General features: G+C 43.6%; 1 protein-coding gene across 2 annotated transcripts in view; it reads left to right on the top strand.

The window, feature by feature from the left end:
- The window catches only part of CARD11 (caspase recruitment domain family member 11), a 538,982-nt gene that overhangs the window by 50,194 nt on the left and 465,728 nt on the right, over positions 1 to 23,060 (top strand). Inside the window, exon 1 of one of the 2 annotated variants that reach the window (XM_069209961.1) lies at positions 10,015 to 10,141. The exons of the other annotated variant lie outside the window; for it this stretch is intronic. The gene's annotated coding sequence lies outside the window, so the exon portion shown is untranslated. Of the gene's footprint in view, positions 1 to 10,014; positions 10,142 to 23,060 lie in introns of those variants that run through there. 2 annotated transcript variants of the gene reach the window in all.

The raw sequence follows: 23,060 nt of genomic DNA, 5'->3' as shown, positions 1-23,060 counted from the left end.
GGCTAGGGGCAAAGCTTTGCCCTGCTAGCTACAGTTGCACTTCAAAGTCCTTTCCCCAAGCACACACAAAGGAAACTAACACCAGCATTTTTTCACCCCAGACATCTTGAAGCCTTGACAGGGGACGGCTGGCACCAGGTATAAATATTGGATCTTCAGACCAACTCTCCTAACACCAACCTTACCTGTGGACATTTCAGAAGAAGGACTACCCTGCTCCAGAGGGCTACCCTGCTGCTTGAGGATTGCCTTGCTGCCTGAGAAGGAAGACTGGACCTTCTTACATTCGTCCCAGGCTCTCAAGAGTGACTACAACTGTCATTTGGCTGACTTCCTGTTTGAGCTACAGGGACATAACATGCTCCAGAGCCCTGCCTGCAACTTCCAAGCTGATTTCTGCAATTGGACCTACCTAGACCTGCAACTAGACCTTCCTGAGCCCTGCTGGAGTAGGTTTCTGGTCACCAAGACTTGTCATGCAGGTTCCAGACCTTTGGCTGGCATCAGTCCAAGTTCCTCCCGAGAAGAAAAGGTGAGATCCTGTACTGTGGGCTCCTCGCAATCACAAACAGTCCTCCTTGCTCCGAGACTCTGCTGCCTATGTCGACCGCCAACGCGAAGCTCCGGTGAAGACCTGCTGTTCGTACTACAGCTAACACCAGCAACGACCGGCAACATGAGATCTGCACTTCACTCTACAGCAACGACTGCCCATAGTGACTGTCAGTGAGAAGCTCCAGCAACAAAAGGTCTGCTATGCCCAACCGGCTCTTTGTGCTACACAGATGACAGGCCATGCTGCCCGGCCTCCTCTTGAGCCACAGGCATGACCATCCACAATTCTCTCCCTACCTCATCCACAACAAACAGAAGTCTTTGTGCTGGACTTTGAGAAGGAAACTCTTTCATCTGGACTGACCTGGCCCCTGCATACGCCATGAGCTCCATCTCAGTTGGCCTGATCTTGTGACTTTCTCTTCAGTGTAGTACGACTAGATGACACCGAGAGATGCGTTGTGCTTTTAGGTATCATATTTACTTAAACTTTAAAATCAAATATCTCTGGCTCTACAGATTGAGTTTTTACTGTGCTGGTATTATTTTATGCATTAAAATGCACTCTATTTTATTAAATTGGTTTAAGACTTTTCTTGTGTTGCATTTTCAGGTTAATACTGTTTGTATGCATCATAAACACCCTACACATTGCCTCTAAGTTAAGCTTGACTGCTTTGGGCCAAGCTACCAGAGAGGTAAGAAGAGGTTAATTTAATGATTTTTGTGGTTCACCCAGACAGGGATTCTGGTTGTTGCCTGAGAGGGGCTTCCACTCACAGCCTAACCTAAAACCCTGATTTCTTACAGTGGAGATAAACTTGCAAAGCTGATTGGGAGAAAGAGTGGTTAGACATTTAAGCGAAAGACACAGAGGCAGTTTGGAAAAATAGCTGAGGGACAAGTGCAGGGGAGAAAAGGTGATATTGACACAGACATGTGAGAAGGAGAGAGGTGGGAAACAGGTGAACAAGAGATGAAAAAAAGACAGAACAAGTGGTAGAATTAGGTAATAGAGGTGAACATGTGTGAGCTATGAGGAGATCCTTTTGGGAGACACAGAAGAGGAGACAGGAGAGGGGAGAAAGAGACAGCAACAGGTGAGAAAGACTAATGTATGATGGAACAACGCATGCGAGAACCGCACATGTCTTAACAACGCGGTTGGAACAAGGACCGTTTTGTTGCCACACAAGACTTTACCACGCATGTTGTTACAACAATTTTTAATTGTTAAAGCATGCCTAGTAAAGGCATGTGTGGGAACGACATGCATGGTTCTATCATGCCACCCCCCCCCACCTGCCCTAAGGCCCAAAACTTCCCCAACCCAAATACTTTAAGTACCCCTACTCCCCACCCACCCTAAAAACAAAACTACCCCCACCCCTAAAAACAAATCTACCTTGACTCCCCCCACCCGCCCTAAGGCCCAAAAGTACTCCACCCCTAATACTTAAACTACCTCAACACCCACCCACCCTAAAAACAAAACTAGCCCGACACCCCCACCCCGCCCCTAAAAACTGAACTACCCCGACACCCTCCACCAACCCTGAGCCCTAAAACCTTCCCAACCCCCACCTGTCCTAAAAACAACCGACCCCCCACCCGCCCTAAAAACAAAACTACCCCAACCCCTCAACCCGCACCTAAAAACAAAACTACCTATACCCCCACTCACCCTAAAAGCAAATTTACCCCACCCCTAAAACAAATAGCTCAACCCCCCACCCAAGCCCTTAATCTGCCCTACCCCTAATATCAACCCCCCCAACCCTGCCCCAGCCCCACTTACCAGACCGCGCCCTCTCCGGATCGACCTTAAAAAAAAAAAACAGCCCTCACCCCTAAAACGAATTGCCCAACCCCCCCACCCCAACCCTTTATCCATCCCACCCCTAAAAACTACCCTGCATCCCTATGCAACCTCCACCCTAAGCCCTACCCTTAAAAAAAACATACACAAATACCCCCTCACCCCAGCCCCTAAAAAAATAGTTCAACCCCTCAACCCCCAGCCCAAGCCCTTTATCCACCACCTCCCCTGAAAACTATTCCCCAATCCTGCACCAATCCCACTTACCTGACCGCGTCCTCTCCCGATCCACTCTGCCTTTTTCTCTGCCTTAACCACACATATACGTAGTTCAGCACCGGCAGAGGAAAAAGCCATGCGTTGTTCCAGCAAGCGTGGTTACGCTTGCGTGGGAAACGTCCATGTTTTTCCCAACGCGTTGTTCAGGATGTTTCCCGAGAAAGACAGGTGATCAAGATGTAACAAAAAAGAAACAGTTGAGAAACAGACAACGCGTCAAAGGTCATATGACGCCACTTCCTATGATGTAATTGAGGGTCAAAGAACATGTGATGTGACTTCCCCTACCCTTGCCCTTTTGGTGAATAGATGTCCACGGCAGAAACATGGACACATTTTAATAAAACAGCTTGTTTTCCTGAAGTAGTAGTAAATGGCAGTTAATTCAGTTCAGGTTAGAAATGCCATGACCCGGTTCTCAAATTAAAAAATGAAAATATACATTTTCCAGGGTTAAGCTTACTTTTCATAACAAAAGAAGCCAATTGAGTGTACCACGTACCAGATATTGAAACCAGTCACCATTTAAATACATCTATGAACTCAGGACTTTTTAGAATCTTTCAGCCTTTTCCTAGAAGACCACGAGGCCATCCGGGTAGCAGTTTTGATATACGAAACTGTCCTTCATTCATTAATTCATTCATTTGTTATCTCCACTTTTTCAGTTAGGCTAATCTCAGTCAAATATGCCCTTGCATCACCAGCATCTGCTTAATTTTCTATCAGTAAAAGTAGTGTTGGTTTCTTTAAAGTATCCTGATTTTTTTCCAAATTTGCTTTAGGAATGTACATTTTCGCAGCCACAGATACCCGTGTACTCAGCAATAAAATGTGGGTCACGCCTTCTTTTTCTTCCATCCAGCAGCTACTGTTCCTTAAACCAGTCCTAATTCGTAAATCATTTACCTAAGTGAGAGGGGACGATGCAGAAGTGTTACCTACACCAGTGGTTCCCAACCTTTTGACTTCAGTGGACCCCCACTTTATCATTACTGAACCCAGGGACCCCACTGAATCATTATTGGAATCCAGGGACCCCCCCACTGAGTCATTATTGTAATCAAGGGAACTAATCTGTTAATATTTCTTAATTTTCGTAGCAGTCGTGGACCCCCTAAGAAGGCTTTGTGGACCCCCAGGGGTCCCCTGTACCACAGGTTGGGAACCATTGCTCTACACTATTGTGTGCTTTTAAGTTTAAGAAAAAATGCAGACACTTTTTGTGGAACATTTGCAAATAAAAATTGTGCAAAATCAGTTTAACCTTAAGTTTGTGATACTCCTATGTCATGTCAAGGACGTAAAATTGAACTTGGTTGTTCTTCAACTGATTGCGCGCAAGAAGTCAAATGATTTGGTGTGAACTACATAACATGAGGTATCCGTTCTTAGTGAGAATGGCCGTGCATAGAAATATTAGGAATGACTATCAGGGAGCAACAGTGACCTTTAAATGCAGCCGGGGTTAACCATATGCAGATTAGCCCACTGGGGTGTGTGAGGCGGGTGGGGACTTTGGAGCTCCTCAATATTTAATACCCCAAGTGAACTGGATTTGATAGCTACCTGTCACATTTCCAAACCCCTTGATTCATTAATTTGAATGGCTGTCCATATTAAAATAAAAAAAAGATTAAAAGGTTAGCATTGCGGGTACATTCAGCATGACATAAAAAGCATAGGTTGGTAAGTAGAATTTCCTTGCACAGTTTTACATTGAGCAGTTTAATTTTATGACAGATACTTTTCACAGCAATGAATTTCTGTATCATACATTGGTATTTTATGTAGTTCCTCGTGGATGGAGGTTTTGGCTTGCTACGTCAAAATGCACAAGGGTTGGTTGCTTCATTTAACCTTCAGCTCCGTTGACAAGAGTCATTTTGTCCAGCGCCCTAAATTTAGAGCAAAATAAATGACTTTGAGTTCAGTTATGTGCTGCCTTTCTTTACATCGTCACCCATCATACATACTCAAACACCAAAATTCGGCCTTTTGAATTTGTATAAATTGTAGGTTGAATACCTGTCCAAATGCACTGAATGTCCCACTGGGGTAGTTTCTATCCCTTATTTAGAAAGGCAAAGAACACACCAAAGGCCCCGTTTGTTGCTGCTGCCCTGCGTTCTATGGCTGTTTTGTAAATCTGGACCTTAATGGCCCTCAGAGTCTTCACCCTGCAGTGCATTCTGGGATAGTGGACTCTGGCTGGTTCTTATTCCATTCTAGCTATGTGAACGTCCCCCTGGTCTTGAAGAAAGCGTGCAGAGGCCTTTTGCTTTGGTTTTCCTTTCTAGTCGGGGTTGTACAGAGGAGCTTGATGTGTTATTTTGCTTTGTACACATTTAGACATGGGTAGGATGGAATGTTCTTCATTCCACAAAGATCCAGGGAGCAGGGTGTCACTTTGGGGGTTTTGAAGTACAGTTGCGAGGTCTGTGTGCCGCGGCCGGTGTGATGTACCTTACAGCGGCTTGTGGGACAAGGTATCTTTGTTAGAGTCATGAGGGGTGGTGAATTATTACTCATTATGCACTTCTACTTTTGGATGTAGAAATATGGCTAATGTACTCATCATAGGGGCTTATTTTCTCTTTGTTGTCTCTGTAGTACATTCCTCTGGGACATAGGGGGTTATTACAACTTTGGAGGAGGTGTTAATCCGTCCCAAAAGTGACGGTAAAGTGACGGATATACCACAACCCGTATTACGAGTCCATTATATCCTATGGAACTCGTAATACGGCTGGTGGTATATCCGTCACTTTACCGTCACTTTTGGGACGGATTAACACCTCCTCCAAAGTTGTAATAACCCCCATGGTATTTCATATATTAAAACTTATATTAACCAGAGGTATAACATTATCTGAAGCTTTTAATTCACCGAAAACAACCAAATCTGACTTAGTTTGTCCCAACTTTCAATGGACAGGATGAGTTTTATATCAAAGAGACTTTAACTAAGTACTCCCCAGACTGAATCCTGCCACTGAAAGCCCAGATCCCACCACCAAACCGCCCTACAGCAAGGTCCATGAGTCATAAGGTATCAAACAAACCCCAAAAGAGCACAATCAAACCAAATGTGGGCGCACCGCAGCGTCATTGACGTTATGAACCCTGAATATTTCAGGATACATTTGCCTCTGATGTGGTTTTAAAAGCTTCAATTTATTTGCCAATCTAGCCTCATGAAATGTAACCTCAATAGCAATGAGGAATCTCCACCACCGTGCAAAGCTTTCGTGCAGTCCGAAAAGCTATATCAGCCACAACGTTTTTGTTCAGCAAAGCTATTATAGGTATAAAGTATCACATGCACACAATGAATACTTTAACACTCCCTGCTCCAAGCAGGATATGTATTAAGGTCTTTATCTACATAACTGAAAGGGTTCTGTTAGATAAAAAAAAAACACACACCGCAATTATTTTTTAAAAGCATGAAGGTTATTTATTCAATTCTTTATTTGCACTTCACAGCTAGGTAACAGTTGAACAACATTCAAGAATTATTGACATTGGAATGGTGGATGAATGGCTCAGTCTATCAAGTGGCTGTGGGTTCCTGAGAAACCTCTCCGGTGATGGTTTCATCCTGTGTTTAATTTGTGCAGGTGTTTGCAGTATTTGGCACCAGCACTTGTTTCTTAGAGCAGGAACATTTTGATGACATTCCCCCACATGGATGCTCTGTCAGTCTAATTCTAAGCAAAGCACAAAACGACGGTCTTTAACAATTCAATATATATTACAGAACAGAATACTAGTACACCAAGGCCATTCTTTCAGTGGAATAGCCTAAATTGTCACATTGTGGCATTTGTATGAGTGTGGTGTCTGTCATGTTGAGTCGTTACTGCATTTCTAAGCGCTGTCATGTACAGTGGATGGTGTAAGCCGTAGGGGTTTTCTGGGAACTATCTTGGGCCGTGGACATTATGGGGATCATTACAACAAGCTGTAACCGCTGTGCGGCCGCCAATGCAGCCGCACTCCCGCGGTCCCCATTACAACATCCCCGCTGGGCCGGCAGGCGCAAACCTAGTTTACGCCCGCCGGCCCAGCGGGAATGCGGCCGCAACATAGGAGCCGGCTCCTAATGGAGCCGGCGGTGTTGCGGCCGTGCGACGGATGCAGTAGCACCCGTCGCTCTTTTCACTGTCTGCTATGCAGACAGTGAAAAGCTGCACGGGGCCCTGTTAGGGGGCCCCTGCACTGCCCATGCCAGTGGCATGGCAGTGCAGGGCCCCCCAGGGGCCCCAGGACTCCCCTTACCACCAGCCTCTTCCTGGCGGTGCAAACCGCCAGAAACAGGCTGGTGGTAGGGGAGTCATAATCCCCAGGGCAGCGCTGCTTGCAGCGCTGCCCTGGCGGATTATCACCGCCGGGGCTAAAACGGCGGGAAACCGCCGCCCCGTCTGTGCTACTGCGGCGCTACCGCCGCGGTCATAATATGGGTCTTCGTACCGCCAGCCTGTTGACGGTACGGACGCCACTTTAGCCCTGGCGGTCTCCGACCGCCAGGATCGTAGTGACCCCCTATATTTTTTTCCAAGTTAAACACTGGTTTGACCTATATAGTTACTTACTGATTATGGGGCAGTTGTCAATGGGCTAGCAGACCATGTGTGTTGAAGCTTGCATGTAGCATGACAGTAGTCCACCTTTTTACCCTCCCTCTACTTATAGCATCAAATTCACAGGGACACATTTAACAAGGTCTTGTCTCGCCCTTGTGCAACCCTATGGGGGACAAGGGGGACGCAAAGCCTAAATGAGATTGATCAAGCTGTGCACAGCCACCTTGAGTGCACTTAGAATGAGGAAAATGCCTCTGAGGATTGTTTTTGTGCAGGAAGGTGCCCCTGCAATGCAGGAACTGTTGTGCAAAGGTGCCTGAGGTGGCGCAAGGCAGCACATTGTGCACCAGGACAAGAAAAGGACATTAATTTGCCATATCATTTTAAATACAGCGCATTCCTGCCCTTTCACACAGCGCAGCAAGGTGGCGTGCTGCACTGCAGGAAATAATGATAACTCTGCCCGTCAGTTTCCATTATGCCTCAAAACATGCAGTTTCAGCTCGAGATACCCCCGTGCACAGCCTTTCAAAGTTCCCACTTAGCGTACAGTGCAGAGTTTTAAACATTAAGAGATGGGAGGATTACGGCCAGAACTGCTGACTTTGGTAATGGGAAACGAGGCTCAAGTCTCCCTGGCTGCCCAACAAACTTTGATTCTTGGAAAATCACTCAATCTCCCTGTGTCCTAAAAAATAGAAAGTATTCTAGTCTAATGTAACAGGTGCTCATGTAAAGCGCCCCAATTCCTTCGGGTCCATTTTGTTATAAAAAAAAACATATATAATGATTTTCTGTAATGGCCATTAAACACACATTGGCAGTTTCCAAAGTGATTCAGGTATGCAACACATCGACAACTTCCATGACGCCCCAGTGTGGCATGCACACATTTTCCATGACACCCCAGGATGATATACACACATTTTCCATGCAGCTCCTCGCGGAGATTCATATTTGGAAACAGGGTCCAGCAATGTGTCTCCACAGGAAAAGCACTGCAGGGCAAAGAGCTGGTGAAAGGACGATAACCCCAAACAAGCTGTATGCTTTTTATAACTTTATGTCCTGAAGATTGTCAATTATATTTGTTTTTGGTGACAGCCCTAGGGGCTCCTTCAAGAGTCAAGATCGCCCTTTGGGTGAGTCCTAAAAGGGAGACTCTCATTCGTTCTAAGTGTTCCTGATACAATGACATTCCTACTACGCTCGATATTCCGTAGTACTATCCTTCAAGTCTCCCAAGCCCACTGTATCCTTAACCTCAAAATGAAATACTATTGAGAATCAAACTTTTTCAGGCACCATTGTTCATGAATATCTGCTAAAGCCCTCCATCCTTGCACCTACCATATACAGTGGTAAAAAAGGGGGTGAAATGGATTGGCAAGTATACCTCTAGATCAGAGGTCTTCAAACTGGGGGGCGGGCCCCCATGATCTCAGGGGGGGCGCCAAACGCTGGCCAAAAGAAATATTATACAGATAACATGCCTTTGTTTTAAGCAGAAGCATGTTATTGCAGGTTTAAAAAGGTAACAGTACTTCACTGCAATGTTTAAATAGGTTTAGGCATATTTAAACATTGCCATCTTTCTAAAATAATTGTGAAAAATTCTGAGGGGGGGCCCAAAGATTTTTCTTTTTCAACTGGGGGGCGAAGCATTAAAAAGTTTGAAGACCACTGCTCTAGATGCACCTGCGTTTATCATTATCATTGTCTTCACTGCCCCTTTGACCTTGCTGGGCATGGAGGTCAAGCACTCTGTTGGCTTGTATTCGGAGTGAGCTTCATGTGCTGTTCTCCTGTTTGCACCCCTGAGGCCAGTTTCCCTCAATCTGACCCACCTGTACAACCCTCAAGACAATGTACAACTGCCTGGCAAGTTCCCGTGATACTCTTGTTACTCTTGTATTTTTTGTTTCTTTGATCCAATGCTCATGACAGTGTTAGAATGTGCAAAAATGACAAATAATAAAGTAACACTGTGACAAAATGTGCCGCATTCTACTGCATAATTTGACTGCCTTGTCACATAATTTAGTCAACCCAGCCGCATAATTTGGACTTTCACTGACATAGTTCCAGTGGCCCTGCATACCGAGCAATGGCAGAAGGGCTGGTTTGACAGATCAGTGTGTGGTCAGTTTTTTGGCAGTTTGTGGGCTGTGTTTACTATTTCTTTCTAGGATGCTGCCACAGACATTTCAGACAGCACAAATGCGTGCTCCCTCACATACACTCCAAAAAACCTATACAGTTTGTCTCGCTACAAGTTCAAAATGGTTCCGATTTGCAAACGTGGGGTACTTTTTAGCTAATTGATTCACTAACGAGGGTCACTTTTTTGGGTGCCGGGGCAGATTTCCTATTCGCTTGGCCAAGTCCGTCCTTGTTATCAAGTTAAAAAAAAAGTGTGTGATTCTCAGGTAAATGCCCTTGGCCCAAGTTCGCGCTTTACAAAATTGCAAAAACATAATAAAGATAAACAAATAAACGTTTCTCCCTAGCGCACTCTTTTATCTGGCCGCGCGGCCGACGGTCTATGGTATGGTTAAGCCTCATGAGACTAGGCGGGTGGCTTCCGCGACCTTATGTCCGTGTCAGGGACTAGTGTCGAGCCTCCCGCCACCGACAGGCACATTCGCAGTCCCGAAACCAGGGGCATTTCTCACGTAACATCTGGCAGCAGAGAGATATCTTTCCTTGGCACCGATCCCAGAATATTATGCGCAGCCGTTTCGCCTCCAAAAAATCGGGAGGGGCCAAGTCACAGTGTATAATCTGCAAGTGGGAAGAGAAGCAGGAACTTGGGCGCACTGAGAGCGAGCTTTGCAGCTGCACAGACCCCGCGCTTTATGTTTGTGTGATGCGGCTCACAAACCGTTATCCCCACCAGGTAAGGACTTTGGTATGTGTCCGCACAAACCCCAGCGTGCCACATAAAAAAATAAGGGAAAGTTCTGTTTTGTGTAGAAATCTTTAAACTGGAGTTAGGCTTCACTTCCTGCAGTGGGAAGAGAATTACAAGAGAACTACGTCTGGGGCTTGTTAGGCTGAATAGAAGGCAAAGTCTTGCTTTTCCCGTATTGCGCAAGCATCTGTGCTTGGCCTACTTTTAAGCACTTCTTTTTGCATAACTACTATGAGTGTGAGCATCACGATGTGCCCAGGATTGCACAATGAGATTGTTTTCGTCAAATAGGGAAGCCAGAAGTAGATCATGGTAGCAAAGTCAGATCTTTTTAAACTCTTGCACAATTTACATTTTAAGCAGGCACTTCGAGCCTTATGCTTCTGCTGTTTACAACCACTCTCCTTTCTCACCGAGAAATAGCACTATTTGCAGCAGGGCACTGTGGAATACTGTAATCATTCAGGCACTTTAATTTTATTCGTATTAAATACATTTGTAAGCTAATAACCAGAGACAACCAGATAGTAAACCCAATTGCCCACTCACTGGCATATTAAAAACGGAGGATTGACTTTGGAAATAGAAATACTGGCTGCAAATAGTGTACTTCTATTTAGGGATGAAAATTAGTTTTTTATATATATGTCACATATACGCATATGGGGCAGATTTACAAAAGCATGTATGAATACCAGAAGTAGTAATACAGGAGTACTTGTTGACACGCCGGTCCTTGATAAGTAAACTTACAAGGGGACGCGTATAGATCGATCAACCTTTTGATTCGTATAGGATGTTCTTACCATAGTTTCGATACAAAACCAGAAATCAATACACAATAGTCAATAACCATCAGTCAATTCAGCAATCAACAGAGTCACTAATTTTCACACACCATGACCTTTTAGTCATGAATAACCACACCTTTAGGTATAAGTTTAGTAATTTTATTCCCTATTCGTCATGGATTTTTAGTCATCAACTCTTAATCAAATTAATTCTAATAATACTTGTTAATCTGCAAGTCGTAGAAAACGTGACCTAATCAAAGCTTGAATCAAAAGACGTTCTAATGCGTCAACATAAGATATTAACCAAACCCACTTCAATAACTCTATGACATTCATTAAGTTCAGCAAGATAGTGTCTCAAACCATTTGTCCCTGTAGTGTGTCAGTTGTCATGTAAGTAACCTTAACTAAATCCAATTAGCATCAACATGTGGGGCTTCATGCACAACAATTTACAACACAAATTTGAAAACATCTACCTAAAAAATGTACCAAGTCAGCGCAGTTGGTACCTAGAAAGAAAAGGCATAAAAATGCAATTCAGTCATTGCCGTATCTACCTATCCACGGTATGGGTCAGCAAGTAGAATCAGTCTTCGTCTTCAGGTCATCAGTCGTTCAGCGATGCATCAGTCTCTCAGTCAGAGACTATGAGCCCAATGACAGAATCTCGAATCTCTTCTTCTCAATATCGCAGTTCATAACGGGGTAAAATCTGATATCCTTTTCCTTTGTCACATTGTTATATCAAAGTTCCCCAAACCATCCCCCAATTTCCAATCGGTCAATTAATCATACGTTATTACTCTACCCAATAAGTTCCTTTCACCAAATCTATGAATTCTAATATTTCACAGTTCACATGTTGTTGATTGGTCAGCTTTACTATGTTCTCATCATCCGGCTCATCAGGTATCGAAATTGTTGCATCTTCGTCTCCCATTAGTGTCTTTATTGTTCGCATCCTGGGAAAGAACCCTTTGCACACTTTACACACATTTAGTTACTTTACAAGAGACCGCATCTCCTGTTCGTCGGTTCTCACAGAAAACACTCCTTCTAAGCATTTTATTAAAACAATGAGCATTTCACAGTTAGTTCATTCTGTCAGCATTTTGCATTGAATGCTAAGGAATACAGCTTCTGCATGAGGCCTGGCAATCTAGGCCAAGACACTCGCTAAGTTAAGGCCTACAATTAATAAGCATGAGCATTATTCACAACCCTTAATATGACATATTACTACATTAATCTAATATATTTTCAATATTTCATATAGATTAATCATTAATTAGTACATTTTGTGAACACTGGTGGCCAATCTCCGAGGTCACGATTTTCAAAAGTGCACATTATTTTTTTTTACGTTATTGCATTTTCTACATAAGTCATTATTCAAAATACAAAAACATTCATTAAAAATTTTTCTAATTAAGACTTCTGCGTTAGCATACTCTTATATGTACTCTTACATGCCTTTGTGAATCAATCGGAAACGTTCAGTTCCTGATTAGTCAAAGTGAAACAAAGACTGTAAGTGGCAGGGGTGGCAATCCCCCGCATGCAGCTAACCCCATGCCACTCTGGCCAGGCCCACACGGAGCCCCAAAGCAACCCCACAAAGGGAGCCAACCCAGGAGGGGGTCACGCAGCCACCTCCTAGCGCTGATATTAGCCCTAGAGACCCAATGCCCTGGGGCCTGTCACATTTTGTGGGGAAGGAGGCATGTGTCCCCGTCCCCAGGCTGAATTTGGCCATGGGAACCCCTGTGGCCCAGTGTATTTTATTAGGGGAGGGGGAACGTGGCCTCCCTCCCCTGGCCATTTTTTGCTCCAAGGTCCGCATCCCCCAGAGCCCACCACTGAATTTATTGGGGAGTGGGGAGCATATCCCCCTCCCTGGGTTGATTTAGGCCCCAGGGTCCCCATATCCCAGGCCCCAACCATATTGCAACTGGGGGGGCTCACAGCCCCCATCCCCAAACCAGTTTCGGCTCTAGGGATCCCATCCACCAAGGCCTGCCACCTTTTTAAATGGAGAGGGGGGGATGCAGTCCCCATTCCCAGGCCGATATTGGCTCCTCGGACCCCATCCCCAGGGCCTGCCCAATTACTAAAGGGGGAGCGGGCCTTGCCCTCTGTGAGTCAATTTTGGGAAGGTGAAGGGGGCACACAGGCCCCCTTCCGAGATCGATTTCGGCCTCAGAGACCCCATCTCCTGGGACCTGGCCATACTGTAAAGGACGAGAGGGGCACATAGCCTTCTCCCCGTACCAATTTGGACTCGGTGACTCCATCCCACTGGGCCTCCACCTATTTAAATTGGGGAGGGGCACGCAGCCCAACTCGCCGGGCTGATATCAGCCCCAGGGGACCCAATAAGCCAGAGCTTGACCAATTGCTAAAGGGGAAGGGGGCCACATGGCCCCCTCCAGAGCTGGTCTCTGCCCAGAGGACCTAATCACCTGAGGCCTGGCCTATTTCTCAAGGGGGATGGAGGGCCACGCTGGCCCCCTCCCCGGGCCGATGGCAGCCCTGGGGATGCCCTCCCCACTTGGTTTGGCCAATAAAGGGTGGTTGCTTTGGAGCTTACCCAGGGCACCCATCATATTCTTGTTGGGGTCATGGAGGGAATATAGGATCTGTGGCAAATTTGTTTAAAAAAAACCTTTTTGGCCCGAGGGGGGTCCACATGGGACTCCACCACCAGGTCTAGGGAGTCTGGTTATTCCTACTCGTCCCCCTTTGGTTTTTTGTGTGTTTTGTTCATGGCACTCAGCCGAGTTTGAGTCCCAAAATGTCAGCCATCACTTCCTGGTTGAAGTGATGGCTGCCAATCAGATCTCATTTTGAGATCTGTGGAATTTGTGGGCCCTCTGTATTCCTAGATATAAAATAATCTTTTTTTTTTAATAACTCCAAAACTACTGAACAGATTTACACCAAATTACAAAAAAGAGATTTTTCTAGATCAAGATCTTGCTTTCTGCCAAATTTGGTGAAATTACGTTCTGAGCAGGTCGGTGTGACTAAAATGGATTGTCACACTTCGAGCAGCAGGTTGGAATATATGCAGCTAATTTGAAAATTCACGTCGAATTCGCCTACTAAGGAATTGTATTCTTTTCATGATTTTGTCTGGCTCCAGCAACCCACCTTGGGTGCAATTACAAATGCGCAGGACTACCGTAACCAGCATGCACTTGGGCTGGCACTTGAATATATTAATCAGGTGCTTGCAATTGAATTTGCTGAACGAGCCAGGTATGTGGTCTTTAAAAGGAATGAGAGTCTGGAACACATCCATCAATGGCTGCACCTACGAGGGTGATATATTTTTTAGTTTCTCTGCTGATGAGGGGATCAACCCCGAAACACGTGTCCAGAGATGTTTTTTCGATATAGGCCTAAATTTTGAAAAGACTGAAAGGAATTCGCTGTGAGTTGCTGAATTTCGATTTTCCTAAATTAACCTGGTGGGAGTGCGCTTTCGCTGAGAGGACGCTTTTGTTTAAAATAAATCACCGGCTGGTCCAGCCGGGAAAGCAGCACCACTGTGTTCTGAGCAGGTCGGTGTGACTAAAATGGATTGTCACACTTCGAGCAGCAGGTTGGAATATATGCAGCTAATTTGAAAATTCACGTCGAATTCGCCTACTAAGGAATTGTATTCTTTTCATGATTTTGTCTGGCTCCAGCAACCCACCTTGGGTGCAATTACAAATGCGAAGGACTACCGTAACCAGCATGCACTTGGGCTGGCACTTGAATATATTAATCAGGTGCTTGCAATTGAATTTGCTGAACGAGCCAGGTATGTGGTCTTTTAAAGGAATGAGAGTCTGGCACACATCCAGCAATGGCTGCACCTACGAGGGTGATATATTTTTTAGTTTCTCTGCTGATGAGGGGATCAACCCCGAAACACGTGTCCAGAGATGTTTTTTCGATATAGGCCTGAATTTTGAAAAGACTGAAAGGAATTCGCTGTGAGTTGCTGAATTTCGATTTTCCTAAATTAACCTGGTGGGAGTGCGCTTTCGCTGAGAGGACGCTTTTGTTTAAAATAAATCACCGGCTGGTCCAGCCGGGAAAGCAGCACCACTGTGTTCTGAGCAGGTCGGTGTGACTAAAATGGATTGTCACACTTCGAGCAGCAGGTTGGAATATATGCAGCTAATTTGAAAATTCACGTCGAATTCGCCTACTAAGGAATTGTATTCTTTTCATGATTTTGTCTGGCTCCAGCAACCCACCTTGGGTGCAATTACAAATGCGCAGGACTACCGTAACCAGCATGCACTTGGGCTGGCACTTGAATATATTAATCAGGTGCTTGCAATTGAATTTGCTGAACGAGCCAGGTATGTGGTCTTTAAAAGGAATGAGAGTCTGGAACACATCCAGCAATGGCTGCACCTACGAGGGTGATATATTTTTTAGTTTCTCTGCTGATGAGGGGATCAACCCCGAAACACGTGTCCAGAGATGTTTTTTCGATATAGGCCTGAATTTTGAAAAGACTGAAAGGAATTCGCCGTGAGTTGCTGAATTTCGATTTTCCTAAATTAACCTGGTGGGAGTGCGCTTTCGCTGAGAGGACGCTTTTGTTTAAAATATATATATATATATATATATGCCCCCGGGGCCTGGTCCACCCGGGAGCTTCATTAAAAACAAGCACGAGAGACTGCGTTTTGTTTTTTTAATTCACATTGGAATTTCTGAATGTTCACTAATTTTGCAGTGAATTTAAAAAAAAAGCCTTTTTGCCCTGGCAAGGTTCCAGGGGGACCCCAAGACCAAGGCTAGGGGGTTAGGGTATTTGTACTTTGCCCCCTTTTTCTTTCTTTGCATTTTGAGCCACAAAATGGCTGCCAACATTTCCTGGTTGAAGTGATGGCAGCCAAACAGATCAGTACATGAGATTGGAAGTATTGCAACCCTAGATATACAAATTTGGATTTCCTTTCATTTCTCAAAAACTACTGAACAGATTTACACCAAATAACAAAAAAGGTGCTTTGTGGACCAAGAACTACCTTCCTGACAAATTTGGTGTAATTACATTCAGCGGTTCGGGCTGTAGTCGTATCTAAAACCTCTATGAGTATTAACATGGGAAACACACTTTTTTTTACCTGCCCCATTTCTCAGCCACACTTGATGGATCGCCCTAAAACTTTTCATGTACAACAAGACCCTGGAGGAATTTTGTGATGATTTGTCAAACTGTGCCAAAGCTATTAGCAAAACATAAAAATGCTTCATCTATTGGAAACGTTGGTCCTAAACAGCCAGTATGTTATGTATGTATATATATATATATATATATATATACATATATATTAATTAGGGTATGGGTGTGTTTAGGGTTTAGTGGTGGGTAAGGTTATTGGGTAGTAAGGGCTAAGGGTTTAGACTGGGTAAGAGTATTTGGGTATTAAGGATTTTGTAGGGTTTACGGTGGTTAAGGGTATTTGAGTGGTAAAGGTATTTTTAGTGCTTGGGGTGGGTAAGGGTATTTGGGTGATAAGGGTATTTTTAGGTTTAGGATGGGTAAGAATATTTGGGTGGTAAGGGTGTTTTTAGGGTTTAGGTTGGGAACGGTATTTGGGTGGAAAGGGTGTTTTTAGGGTTTAGGGTGGATAAGGGTATTTGGGTGGTAAGGGTGTTTTAGGGTTTAGGGCGGGTGATGGTATTTGAGTGGTAAGGTTATTTTCATGGTTTAGGGTGGTTATTTTATTTGTGTACTAAGGATGTTGTTATGGTTTAGGATGGGAGAGGGTATTTGTTTAGGGGTGGGTGAGTTTAGAGGTCAATATGGGAATATATGTATATTTACATACATAAATATATATATATATATATATATATATATATATATATATAAAATCTGGGTTACAGAATAATAGTGCCTGGTGCTAAGTCTCAGATCCATCCAAGTTCATATGGGAAATTGTAGAAATGTGATCCGAGAGACAGAACTTCTAACGGCCAGGTCCCAGAACTTCTAACGAGCAATCAAGTTCATATCCAATATTTTAATTCCATTCCAGTAACAACCAACAGACTCAATATCTACAATAAAAAACAGTCAACACCTGTTTTGAGTTACAGTCGCTTCCTCACGGCTGATAATTTCACTTGAGTTCAATCTATTTCATCACATCCTGCGAATCGGAATCGGAATTCTTTTACTAATCCTTATTAATAATCTGTTGTCAAACAATCTTCTCAATCCAAACACAGCATCCTACAGTGCCTCCAATGTCAATAAATAGCATATCTTGTACTATAACACATTAAATCACAGTCTAATAGATTATGTCTAATCACAAGACTGTAGAACCATGTGGCCCCATGATGAGGGGGAGCCTATTGCAAACAGCAGTGACCACCAATACTATATGCTCCAAAATGATTTTATAGTTATAGTTAGGTTCTGAATTTACTCGCACAAAACCATAGAAATTCAACAGTTATAGGTACCTTAGCTAACTATACCTGGTGCTCCCATAATGGACTGCTTAAGACCTCATATATTACATCACTCATGACATGGTCAGTGACATCACTGATAGCATCACTGATGACATCTCATATGAGGAAGGGGGTAGCCCCCTGGCCAGCGGGGCGGGCCACAGACGCTTCCGAATTTGTTTAAAAAAAAGCCCCCGGGGACTTGGCCTACCCGGGGGCAGGAGGCTGCACTTCATTTTTTGGGAGATTTTACAAGTGGATTCGCGGATCCGCCACATCTCTGCTTGTAAAATCAACAAAATAATGCTTTTTACCCCGGGGGGGGTCCTTTTTGTTTTTTTAAAACTTTTTTTTCAGACTCGGCTGAAGCCGAGTCCCAAGATGGCTGACAGCACTTCAACAGCTTCTGTTGTTGAAGTGTTATTAGCCAATCAGATCTCAGCTTGAGATCGTTAGGGGTCACAAATCCTTGACGTCCCTAGATAGACACATTTATTTTCCCCTTAATTTCTCAAAAAGTACTGAACGTAATTACACCAAAACAAAAAAAGCACTCTTTTTGGGCCAGGTCCTACCTTCCTTCCAAATTTGGTGTCATTCCGTTCAGTAGTTTTTGCGCTATCGCTGTTCAAAATCCCTATGGAAAAATTAATGGGGAAAATGTGTTTTGGACCCCCTTTTTGGTCGGCCCCCCTGGACAGATCACCCCGAAACTTTCCAGGCAGCAGCTGACGGGACTGGCACATTTTTGGGGAAAGTTTAGTGAAGATTCATCAAGTGGTGCAAAAGATATAGAAAAGCAAAAAAAATGCTTTTTGTATAGAAACATAATCCTAACTATAACTACCTAGTGGCGACCGCCGCTAGGTAATATATGTATATATGGATATAGATACGTACATATATATACATATGTGTTAAAAAAGTTAGGGTTTCACTTACCTGGCAAATAATTTAGATTTCTTTGTAAAGGCATGCGTGGTAAATGCTTATGTATGGTAATGACTTCCTTGGTAAATACAATGCATGGTAAAGGCATTGCGTGGTAATGGACCCATGGAAAAGGCATTCATGGTAGTGGCATTGTTGTAATGTCATGCAACCTGCATGAGATACGTACAGACAGGTGGAGAACAATGGGTGCAAATTGTGCAATTACTTTTTGTGACCTGCCTCTCATTTTGTGATTCAACTTAATGCACTAATAGGTTGCGTCATAAAATGTGCATTCGAATAAAGATGCAAAATGACCTGCCTAAAGAATATCCATAGTCAGGTTTTCTTTTCAAGTCCCTGCGATTGGCTAAAACACCTGGAGGGTGATGTGCAAAGGACCACTGAGATCCTCCCCTGCCTTTGTGTGACTAAACAAGAAAACATTTTCCTAATCAATCTGCATCCATTAACTGGAACCGTCCTACTTAAAAAAAAATAAAAGTTTACTATTTGAGAAAAAATCAGGGCTAGAATGCAATGGACACTGGCCCCCATCTGCTCTCCACGAGGCAGTCTGGCACGATTCCTAAAGGAGTAGCTGTTATGGGGCAGTTTCCCCTTTGCTTATCAGATGCCAGCCAAACTCTGGTGTCTGTATCTAATCAATGTTTTGTGACTTTTGTGGTTGTTTAGTTTGTTTCAGAATTGTAAATCACTGATACATGTCATTAAAAATGGCAGTTAGGAGGAGGAGACACTATTATAACTCCTGATTGCAATTTGGATTGGGTCCCCGTACCCAATTTGTGAGCTGGAAAGGCATTTCTGACTTGCACAAGGGGATTGGTAACTAGAGAAATATTACAGCTGCAAGGCTTGTGATTTTGTGAATGGCAAGGTTTGTGGCAACAAAAGGACTTTGTACACTAGCCCCATGTTTGCACAATTAAAAAACTGAAATGGGACTAATTTCTATTTTTTGCCAAGTTTTAAAAGTGGATTATTATGGGGGGTGGGGAATGCCTACCTCAGGGAATAATAGCACTTCTGTCATGGTGAGACATCAAAGTCACTAATTAACCTGAGCCCAACCCCATTGCAGCTAGAGCAGCCAGTCTTAATTTAAGGGAATGTGGAAAGTATTTTTGCAGTACAAAAGAGTAATAATGTCAAACACAAACAAGCTGTAATCAGTCACTTACAGACAGCACATTTTCTATGTAAATAGCCACTACGTTTTCACAGGCATACAATTGCACTGATAAAACTACATTGGGCAAAAACCACAGTGTGCAGAAGTCAGGTTTCAGTGAATATTAACATTCGCTCATCTGTTTCCATCACACTTCAGAATTACAACAAATGTGCTTAATTTTTGCTGTCCGAACTGCTGAATGTTCACAGCTCATTTCCAGGTATTTACATTATGCTGTGTATTTGAAAAAATGACATCCTACAGCCATCTATAGGTAGATTGTCACATTATTCACTTTACTTTTCTTTCTCCGAGTGGCCTGGAAAAATATAAGCAGCAATCTGTCAAAATACATTGCCTGGTATTTGACCTCTGTCATTGAAGTGCAGCAAATGTGACAAAATAATACAGAATTTACAAGCATCTTTATTGCTTGGACTTTCACAAATCACTAAGCATTGTTATTCATGACCCATAGTTTGGGAAACACTGACATCATCTATAAATTCACTTTTCTTATATATGCCAGCTACAGCCTGACCAGTGACAATGTTGTTTTGGCTAAGGTCACTGGGGGAACATGAGGTTTCAGTGTCCCACATGTTTCACTCCTAAATATTATGCACTCTACCTTGGGGCCAGCAATGTGCACTTAGGTTGACCTATTTAATATTTAAAATCAGGATTTCCTAACAAAGAGGACAAATGTGTGGCACTCCCAGCTGGATAGCCTGCTAGTGCATGATTCTGCCCGCTGCACAGGGAAAAACCATAAACTTATGTAAAAACCGATATAATGGCAGCAGTATTTTATACTTTTTGTGCATGTTTTTTCCATCTTTCTGGAAGTTACTGGAAATGAGGGACTTAGGCCCATATTTGTACTTTTTTAGCGCCGCATTTGTGCTGCTTTTCGACGAAAAAGCGGCGCAAACTTATAAAATACAATTGTATTTTGTGAGTTTGCGCCACTTTTGCATCAAAAAGTGGCGCAAATGCGGCGCTAAAAAAGTATAAATATGGGCGTTAGTTTTCAAGTGCTGAACAATGCTGCTGTGCATAAAAAAAGCTCAACAAAATATAAAGCTGCAGAGAAACAATATCTGCTTATATTTCCGGATTGGATGTGTTTGGGTCAGTGCTTAATTTGTAAAATAAGTGCCAGGGTCACAACAGCTTGGATCCTCCTTCCCCCGGCCAGCACGACTAATGAGAGTACTAACACAACTACTAAACATCACAGTCCTACAATTGTGACTGTTGGGACTATTCCAGGCCCCCAAAACCATGAGAGCGACTTGGGCGGCAGGAATAGGCATTTCTAATGTGCATTTAATTAATAAACAACTGTTATTAGGTTCAGGTCTAAACTAAAGAACACCACAAACATGTTGCTCACTGTCATAAAGTTCACATGTTGATGATTGAGCACCGGAATCTTCTGGCTCAAATTAAGCACTGGTTTGAGTAGACAGAAAAATATTTCAGTAGCTAATGAAAAATGATCTGATAACGTCTAAAAAACTTTGATCAGAGGAAGTAGCCAGGAAACATTACTGCTGCAAAAATGTTACACTAGCCAGACGTGATATCGGGGCCTACAGAATATTCGGGGCCCAGAGATTTCTGCAATGTAAACACATTTGACAAAGGAGTTTCCAATAGATCAGTTGTGTGTAAATGCGAAATGCGTGTAGCTAATTCTATATAGTACACTAGAACAGTAACACTGGTTAACATTGATAGGGTGAAAAGGTCATTTCACTGAGGGTCCAACTATCCCATCTCTCCGAGGATCTGCATGGGAAATGGAGAGGCAATCACACACATGCACGAATTCACACACATTGCCAGATATACTACACACTATCTCACTGCTACTGCCTCTCTCACCGCAAACACACACTCTAATTGCATTTCACAGCAATACTATCTCCCACACACGCTGTCATACAACGGCCCTCTGTATGACCACTTGCCATGCTCCCTTCAAAGAAGATCTCAAAACTTTTCTCTTTGAAAAAAAAACTTGGATTAAATTCTTTTTCTCCAAATAGCACTTGACTGTCTGCTTTTCATTGGTCCTATGCCCTCCAGTGTAGTTCTGCACTGACTGTTTGTGAACTGTACTTGTGTGCAGATTATCTCCTATTTACACACAATTATCTGCTTTTATTTCTTCCCAGGTTGTATCTCTAATGTACTCATGCTGTAATTGTTTTGTTTTGCACTTTTGTAAAGTGCTCTGGTTCCTCTGGGGCGTGTCCGCACTATATAAAAATCTCAAACATAAATAATGTTTAAAAAAAAAAAAATGCATTCACTACACGTCACACAAATTCCTCTCTGACATTCTGACACATGCACAGCTTTTCTCTCTTACACGCTGGCATACACTGCTCGCTTCCACTCTTGCACACACTAAAAGGGGTGCAGGAAGGAGTGGAGGATGGGCGCATGCCTGACTTGGAACTTCCAGCCTACTTTCCCTATAGCACTATATCCTGTGGTCCCCATAAAAGGGTGGGTTATTTATCTACGCTGCGACCTACGGGGGAGGAAGGGACATGAGTCTACGTTGTCGATGAGATGGACATCGCCACTTCAAATAACCAATCATGTGCTGTGCATTCAAGTCATCGGGAGGAAAGTCCATTTATTGGGATCATGGTGATCCTCCCTGGGTCTGCAGGAAATAAACACTTTATGACGATTCTCGACAGCTAGATAAACCATTTCAGTACGGCCTTACCACTGACTGATCTCAGGAAAAGCATTACCATTACTAGTACCCATGCCATCTGCTCCACGTTCGGTCAGTCCTGGCTTTGAAAGCAACAGCATAATGCATTATGGGACTTGTAGTTTCACATTTAGTATCATGTGTACGGTCTGAAAAATGAGAGTATGGAAAGAGCTAGTAGCCAAAACATCAAAACTGTCTCAAGATGTTTTACATGACAGTGGGCCACTTGTCAGGTACAAGTGCTGCGCAACAAAAACAGATGTATTTAATGTCTGGCTGGAAGGAAGAAGAGAGAGAACTTGCCCAAGAACACACAATTGAGTCTTGACAACCAGAGGTAGTGAGAAAGCACATATACCTATTTGCTTTTGTATTGTTTTCGTATCGAACATATCTGTATGCCGGAAGCAAGTTACCAATCATGGGCAAATAGTGTACCCCACATGTAAGTTTTCTAGCTTACAACTACCGATGATTGACTGACACCTTTTCTTTTCTCCCTGTCCATCCTTTGCACTTTTAAACCTCATGTTCAGCTGCGGCTCCTTCGTTAGGGTGGAGGAGCGCCCCCCCCCCCCCTCCCCCCTCCAGCAGCAGAAGCTGCAAAACCTTTCACAATGAAAGGATAATAAACACAGTTTATCATCCTTTAGTTATGAACGAGGCGAGGCATGGGAGGATTATGGGAATGAGGGGAGTACACTATGCACTCCCCTCAGAGCGTGTGTGTGTGTTTGGCCGGCATCTCAA

The sequence above is a fragment of the Pleurodeles waltl genome, chromosome 10 (assembly GCF_031143425.1).
Source record: "Pleurodeles waltl isolate 20211129_DDA chromosome 10, aPleWal1.hap1.20221129, whole genome shotgun sequence".
Classification (NCBI taxonomy): domain Eukaryota; kingdom Metazoa; phylum Chordata; class Amphibia; order Caudata; family Salamandridae; genus Pleurodeles; species Pleurodeles waltl.
The sequence above is the reverse complement of the archived record's forward strand: the minus strand, read 5'-3'. Positions and strand labels throughout refer to the sequence as shown.